We start from the raw sequence: 8,769 nt of genomic DNA, 5'->3' as shown, positions 1-8,769 counted from the left end.
ATGCCCCCAAAGTCCCCCGCTGGGGGCGAAAGATGGACTTGGCAGCCCTACTATCACCTGACATCAGATTCTCCTCCTTTTTCTTTCTTTCCCAAGCCAGGCTTCACTTCCACTTTTCCTGTGACTAGGTCTTCTCCATGTACTCCCAACCAGCCCCCCAGATGGCTCCTCTCCTATCCACCCAACCTCCTTCTCCCCACTGGGCCCATGTTTTTATCAGGTTCTGGCCTAGGAGAGGGACAGCGATTCTGCCCACTGCATTCCCTTTTTTCCTTCTCTCTTCTAGTAGTTTTTTTTAAAAAAACATCGATTGCAAGCAGTATTGCTGGGAAAGTGGGAAGGATTTCTTTTTTTGCACAAGAGTAAATAGTGAGAAGAGAGCAGAGAATGGGAAAATGCTTAAACCCTTTAAACTTCAGTGAAGAGCAGCTTGCATGCCCAAGGTCACTGCTATCTGAGAGGAAAGAAAAGTGTATAAAGAAGTTGAGGTTGGAGTCTTCCTATACACATACACACCACCTATCATCACTGCTGCTGCTACAATCCTATGTGATGTTTCTGAGCAAAAAAAAAATGTGAATTTTGAGGCTCTGTTTTGAAAATTAAAATTGAAAATCTAGTAACACAGTGTTGTAAAGGTCCACTGGAAATTCCAATTTTTCCTGCTTATCACTAGGTAAAGTTTGAAGATAGGGCTGACAGGGCTTCCACGCTAGTTGAGCTTGTTGCACTTTGTCACATCAGAAATCTCAGTGCCTTGCAAGCATTCAAGAGTTGTAATGGCAAGAAATATGGGAAGGGTGTCTTATGGCTCTGTACCTTCCCGGTATGCTTAAAAATAGGGGGGGGGGAGTAAGAGAAGGCTGCCCAAAGCCAGAAATGGAAATTGCTGAGATAGTGAATATCAAAACTGGTGGGGAATATTTTATATTCACATACCAGGATACCTCAAACCTGGTATAGGTGGCTCATATGATAATTTGACTTCATACTGCAATAAGCAGACAAAAGGACAAAGGTAAGTAAATTTCTACTTCAGAGTGAGCATCTTGTGAGGACTATTGATCTTATTGACTGGGTCACTGAAACCCTGCTATACATTGGGGTGGGGGGATTGGAACTGAAAACTGCATTAATTCAAATGACTAAATCAATATTTAACAGTGCAGTTAGTAGTAGTTGATCTCATGTGCATCATTAATAAAGCAAAGGTGAACTGAACCACCCAGAGACACATACATATTAGAGTAAAGTAAATTAATTTCAGAAGAGACACACTTCAAGGTCTTTTCATATAATTACGATTTGCAGAACCTTGGTCTAGAGTAACAAGGGAAGAGATACTCCTGGCTGTCACATTTATGGAATCATCAACAACATATTGTTTCTTCTTCATTTTCTCTCTACAACTCTACTATCATAATTTAGGCTACAATCAGCACAAAAAATGGTGAAATTTCAGTAATGGATCTTCTATTTATTTTATATGTGTGTGTGTGTATGTATATGTATATGTATATATATATATATGTATCCTAGCTTTCTCCCCAAAAAAACCCAAAACAGTTTACATCATTCTCCTCTCCTCCATTTCATCCCAACAACAACCCTTTGAGGGTTGAAAGATGAGAAATGTTCTTGGAGTATGTTAGTGTCCCCAAACAGCTCAGTCTCTAGTGTTGAAGTGCCCCCAAACAGCTCAGTCTCTAGTGTTGAAGTGGGGGAAAGAGGCAGCAGTGAAGCCAGTATCTGTGAAGACAAGCCAGGATTTATCGATTATCTAATAGTCAAATCCTTGTTTCACAAACTATAGTTAAAATAAACCATGGATTTACATTATATTTGAATCACCACACTGTTATTAATTAATGTATTGTCTTTAAATACTGCATGCTAAATTATATACTACATATGCCATGTTGATATTCTGTGTACTTAAATATATGGTGTTGTCAATTGAGAGTATTTGGGGGTGGTTGCATGAATACATCCAGAACACTAGGTTTAGTGTTAGGTCCTGAGTAGGGATGGGCACAAACCTTAAAAAGGTGGTTTGGGGTTCAGGGGAAACCCCAAACCAAGCCAGACCCCACCTGAATTGAACCAGTCCAGGAAGTTCAGTTCCCCTGGCCATGAGAAGAAGATGGGAAGCCTTTCTCCTGGAGGTGGTTCGCTGCAGCCCAGAGAAAGGGGGGGTGTCATGATCTGGGCTGTGCCACCAGAGGCCTACTAGGCCCAGGGAGCCTGGCTAGCAGTAGGTGAGGCTGGGCCTACAACTCCCAGAAGCCTCTGAGTCATTTTGGAGCCAAAATTGACAAATAGGAAAAGAAGAGAGCTTGGAATAAAAGATCTGGTGCAGCAGGAAAAGCTGTTCTTCTTCCCAGGGGACAGAGCCAGAAGGGACTGAGGCTGTTGTGGGGAAGAGACCCTCATCTTGAGGAAAGGGTAAGTAGTCTAGTGCCACTTGAGATAGTGGGCTAGGGACAGTATATATTTAGACGTGTTAAGGCATTTGATTTATTTTATTTTCACCCACTTACTGTTATTCTGCACCTTGTTGTTTGACCTCCTATAAAATAAATATTTTCATTGTTCACTCTGCCTGGTCCTCATGCCTATTATTGGGCCAAAAGGGAGGTCAGAAGGTTTTGGGAGGGTGCTCTGGGCCTTCTCAAGGGATCCTAAATCCAGAGTGGTGGCAGCGTCAGGTGACACCCACCTGAGCCGTGACAGAGGGATTCTCCCGGTGGTGGCTCATTGCTGCCAGGAGAAAGGGAGGATCGCCCAGGAAAATATTTCCTTTCCCCCTTTCTGCTGGCTATGGCTCACTGCTGCCAGCAGAAAGTGGGCAGTGATTGCCAGGAGGAAGTTTCATTTAACCCGTCAGTTTTGCTCCCTGCCCCTTCAAAGAGGGAGAGCAAAAGCAAAGGGTTAAATGACTACCAGCCATTTAAACCTAATAGCTGAGCAGCAGACCCCACCCTGCTCAGCTGTTAGGTTTAAATGGCTGGCCCTGAACAGCCAAAGTGAACCACCCAAAATATTGGGTTTTAATTATTTTGCTGTTTTATATACTTGCTGTGAGCTGCCCTGAGCCTGCCTTGGTGGGAAGGGCGGGATACAAATAAAATAAAATAAAATAAATAAAAGTTGGGTAAATGGTTGGGGAATGTGCCTTCCATGATCATTGGTTCCTTAACTCTGACTCACCCCAAGTTCAGCTCAAATTTTGGCTTGTGAACTGGTTTCTGCCCATCCCTAGTCCTGAGTTATTTCTCTGCAGCCCTGACGATATCAAGATATTTATGGCAGAGTACCACTTCCTCTCCTGTCTCCAAGTGTCACCTGATGTTCACATAAAACCTCTTTATTATGTAAACCCATGGGAAGGAAGCCTTGAACAATTCCACTGGGATTTCAACAATGCTACTAGCAATATGTATGAATGACTTTGTTAGATGTTTGCAATGAGGTAACAATTGTTACACTCAGTAAAATTTAAAAGCACATCCAATTAGTGGATCGTCCTGTGTAACAGGTTGGGATGAAAGACTGGGTAGCCCAGTGATCCTCATTGCTGAATTTAGAGATTGAATGGCGATTTGAAAAGGGCTTCCATGCAGGGACCACCTGACACACTAATCTGTTTGACATGGATATTAAAGTTGAAAGAAGGAATGCGGAAGCAGCTTTGAGTCTCCAACCCATAGCTAGTTATGAAGAAGGCAGACAATTTATCACTGAAGGCTATCTAAAATAAACAATTGGGGCTGTTGACTCCATTGTGTATCATAGTACAGCAAGCAAATTACACTACCATCACCCACTTTACTTCATTGTTCATGTTTTTAGAAAACTCACCATAAAAACAAATAAAAGAAGATAAACTGTAATAATCAATAACTAGCTGGGTAGGGGAGGCTTAATATTCCTAATGTAATCTTTGCACATTAATTAATGCAGTGTTTCTCTACTAATTCCATATCTCTTTTGCACATAAGTTAACAGTGGGGAGAATTTCTCCCATACTTGCATGGCTCTTAAATCTTTGAAAGCATCCACTGTGGCCTAATTATTTTCACTTAAAATGCTCATATAGTGCTTTTTTATTCATGATTCTCATCAGCAGGCTTCAGAAAGGTTTTACAGCTCCTTTGAAGATTTGTTAGGAATTGCACAACTAAAGGAAGCCTCGTGTTTTCATAATGCCTGGGTCCTGGAGGCTCTTGAAAGACACAGTAATTGTGAATCAAGGAATAATACACTCCTGTGAAATGAGTTTTTAATTACTGCAGTGCACTAAGATGGTTCACTGGGGCCATAAATGTCATTACAGAATATATTTTCTAACAGATTCTAACACTTTCTCTTAAATGCAGACTGAGTTCCCATACACTCTGAATTTGCAAACTGCCAAAAGTTTGTTGAAGTCTTTGAGTTTGCTACTGATTGACTCTGGGACAGATGGAGCTTCAGTTATATTTTCACATTTTTGTTGCAATAACATCCATTCTTTTTCATGACTTTTGGTTTTGTTAGTTCATAAGGTGTCCAAGGCTCCCCCCCCCCCGTAAAAGTTAACCCTAATTACATAAAGCTTTATATAATTCTTGATTTTTATGGTCAGGTTTTATCACCAATCAAGGATAAGAGGTACAGTGCCCTTGAGGTATCCTGATATCTATTTTTGAAGAAATCGATGGTTGAAGATAAGCTACCCTGTTCAAAGTACAAAAAAAGGGTATCGTTTCCTCTGTACATTAATTTGTTTTGCCCTTCTGTCAAAAAGGTTTTTGGAGTACTACAAAAACCACAAAATTGTTGAACAGAGAAATGATGGAATGTGTATGCTCATTGTACCACCTTAGTCCTTAGTCCATTCATCCATAACATTAGAGCTAGCAATAAGATTTATTCCATAGTACTGTTCCAATCAAAACCCTGCTGGTGCCCAATTACTTGGAGTTCTCTCTCACTGAGGGTCCTCAGCCTGGAATTTCATAAGTCTTTGTGCTAGAAATACACTGATTATAGAAGGACCAATGTACCTGTGAAGCAGCCCCTGGCCTGTGAAGTTGTACTATCCATAATGTAACAATTTCGTGGAATATGGGTTATATACTTCTGTGAGTATGTGCACACAAACACATGCGCACATCTCTATGTAGACAGAATTTGAACATCATTAGGTGCCAGGCATGTGTTTGCATGATGTTTCTCAAAACTCATAATTTGATTATCATAACAATTTATATGATTAATTCATTTTTACAAAGTTTTAGAAGGTATCTTTGGGATGACAGATGTCCTAAAAAGTACATGCATTTATTTACTATTAGGTTATATGTGTCTTTTTAATGCCATGGGCTTGCTTTGCCTGTGCTTTTCCTTCAACAGAAAATACTTGATCCATTAAAGTGAAAAATAACAGTGCCACCATTTAGCTAAATGTAACAGGAGAAATAAGTGGTGTTTAGTAGGCAGCATGATTCAGTGAACTCCCTGGCAGTGTCTCTTTTGTACAGTGTAAAACCTAGCCTGGTTTGATGAAAGTGTTGTGCACATGTTGCTTGAAGATAGTGAGTTATTTTCAGTTGTCATTAAAATGATACACCAGAGATTTGATTTACATAAAACCTGATTAAATTTAGTATCTGCTCATGTATCTCTGCTAAATCAATGTCACTTCATCAGCGCATAAAGATTACCTTCCCTGTTCCTTCTGTTACAACACACAAAGCCTATTTTTTTCCTCTTTTTAAGGGCATGTTGTTGTATGTACAGTACATTTAGTTACAATGCAGAGGATGTCATTTTGGTGTTTTTAAAAATATACATTTCTGGCCTTTGTGTTATGGATAAAAGATAAAAATAAACATCACATGTATGCACACTCAGAAAAAAGAAAGAGGGTTAAGAAAATACAGCTAAAATCCTATGAACACTTTCCTTAGAGGAAGCTCGTATTATAAAATGAGACTATATTATGTTACAGTTGTATAAGTAAGTAGGTATCAGCAGTACATTCATACCTAAGTGAGTTAACACGTACACATTATATATGTGGTTACTTTACCCAAATGTTATCCTTGACCCCAAAGCAACTAAGATCTGAGCCACATTATTTGTGGTATAGAAAGAAGAAGGTACCTAGAAGCAATGTACCCCTATTCCAAAGGGAAAAAATTGCTAACAATGACAGCCATTGGAGTTCCCGGCTTCCGGGGGCTGTTTTGCCACCCTGGAGGAGACAGGGCAGCAACAGAATTATGACGCACGGCGTCATGAAGTGGGTGGGGTGGGCGGAGCCAGCTCAGCTAAACCGCCAGGCTACACTCCCACCCAGTCAGTTGCTGACTTGTGCTCGGGCTGATCGGTAGCTCCAAGCATGAAGAGGCAGAGGGACGGCCTACCTTCAAGGCTTCGAGCTGTTGGGAGCTGTTTCCTCAGCCGCGGCTGCAGCAGAGCGCTGGGACATCAGCGCATAGCGATGTTCATGGCTGCAGAGTGCCTTTAGAGGCGGAGGCGGCCGCAGCGGCAGGAGCCCTTGGAAGCAGGGGAACGATGGCAACGGTGCCATCTCTAGATGGAGCAAGACTGAAATAATATGGTCCCTACAACCCATTCATCATTCTGGCGGCAGCATTCTGTACCAACTGTAACTTCCAGACAGTCTTCAAGGGCAGCACCATGTAGAGCACATTGCAGTAATCTGATCTAGATATTACCAGGACATGCGCCACAGTACATTTTGGAAGGATGAGTCATTTTTTCAAAAGGTTGGCTTGGTTATTCCTAATCTCTGGGGCCATGTTCATAAATCATTAACTTCATATTTCTTTTAAGTAACATAATAAGAGCAGAACAGAGCTGTTTTTAAAAGCCAGCACTTGCTCTGATCAATGTGGTTCTTTCAACCAACAGGCATAATAAATTTAAATAAATTTCTTAGCACAGCTGCAAGTTTTAAGGGGCTTCAAGGACAGATCAGCAAGTAAGTTATTAACTTATTCATTGGTGAGGTCCAGTTCTAATGTATAAGGACAAATGTTAATGGTTGGAGCCACAAGTTAAAAGCAGATTTTTTAAAAAAAATTATATATCTGTGCTTCACTCAAATTGGCCCTAAAGCTGCAGTTTTGAAGCCACTTATTGGAAGTCCCCATTTAACTGAGTGGAACTGACTTCTGATTGAAATTTGACTCAACCTACAACAAATGAAAGAGAATAGTAAATAGTTATGCCAACAAAAGGCCTTGTTCATAGTTAAATCTTGGCTCCCTCCCCCCACCCTTGTTGTTCAAAACCTAGGGCTGACTTGAAAGAGCACATTTTTCCCCTTTCAACCCTAAATGGAAATTTCTGGATGTATATGAGATTATTGATCTTAGAATAACAATTAACAGCTAATGGAGTTGGCTTCACACACAACTGTACATTTCATTTGAAGAATTAATACATTGACGCAGTGGAAAATCATCTGTGGGGATTAATCCTCTTTTCAGTCCCCCTGCTGAATTTCTAGTTTAATTTGCATATATGCTAACCCCTCAAAGGAAATATTGGTTTGCATAATATTGGACCCAACTGCAGCCAAGGTGCTGTGAGCATCCCTGATACAGAAATAACACATTAAATTTGATATGCCTAGCAAGGCTGCATCTGCACCATATTCTTTATTTTCCATTAATCTGTGATGTCACCTTACCTACAACAGTGCTAGGCATCCAAGAAAGAAAACGTAATTGGAAATGATATGCTTAATTAACTGCGGGGTGATCGTGCATAGCAGCTCACCTACAGAGCTACGTTGCACCAAGGAGGCCGTCACCAAAACAAGAGGCCCAAGCTTATGCTGTAAACATATCTCTTCTGTTAGATCTCAATGTAGAAAGGAATCAGGGGTTAGGGATCAGGAGTGGAGCACAGATGTGGATACAAACACACTTTGAGAGTCTGGGTTTAATCAGGATTCTCAAGATGAGTTTAGGAGTGTATCTGGTTTTATTTTACTCAAGCTGGCTATAGAACATGGAAAATCAGTAGAAAGGAGATAGCAGAAAGGTAGAACTTGTATAGAACAGAACTTGCATAGCGTGTGGGGGCGGGGAGAAAGGTACACTATAGGATTTCATCCAAATGTAATTACTAATCAGGGTATCCCACTGAAATGGCATTATCATGTTCAACAAGTGATTTGAGCATTTAATTGCCTGTAAAAAAAGCAAAAAATAAACAGCCCACACAAACCCAGATTCCAAACCTCTGAACATAAACTGAGTGGCACAGATTGTGTTTACGCTTTAAATCCCAGGATGCTTGTTGCTATGTGTAGCAGAGCTTGCAGGAAAATTTGTATCATATTATCAATACATGCAAACAATCTGTCAGGAGTTGACGGTGTTCCTTCCTGTTTAAATTTCTTTTTCTGTTGGTTTGGCATTCATAAACAAACTTTTGATATAGTGAAATGTTACAAAGAGGGCAGTTTTTCACTGTCAGTGACCAAATATAGAAAGACCACCATTTGGCAAAAAATAGTTATGCACAGCTGCTGTCACATCAGGAAATCCCATGTATGTTTTCCCCCCTTTCCCATAAAGCCCACTAATGTAAACTGCATGGTGAGATGTCACAGTGCTCTGAGTTATCCTGTTGCTCTAATTCACCAGCTGCTTCTTGTGAAGATGGAGGAACTTGGAGTGTGAAGACATCACATCATATGTTTTGTTTTATTGAATGTTCTTAGGTGTGAGACGAAACACAGGT

Source organism: Gekko japonicus, unplaced genomic scaffold, assembly GCF_001447785.1.
Source record: "Gekko japonicus isolate JY-2015 unplaced genomic scaffold, Gekko_japonicus_V1.1 scaffold245, whole genome shotgun sequence".
NCBI classification, from domain to species: Eukaryota; Metazoa; Chordata; class Lepidosauria; order Squamata; family Gekkonidae; genus Gekko; species Gekko japonicus.
The sequence above is the reverse complement of the archived record's forward strand: the minus strand, read 5'-3'. Positions refer to the sequence as shown.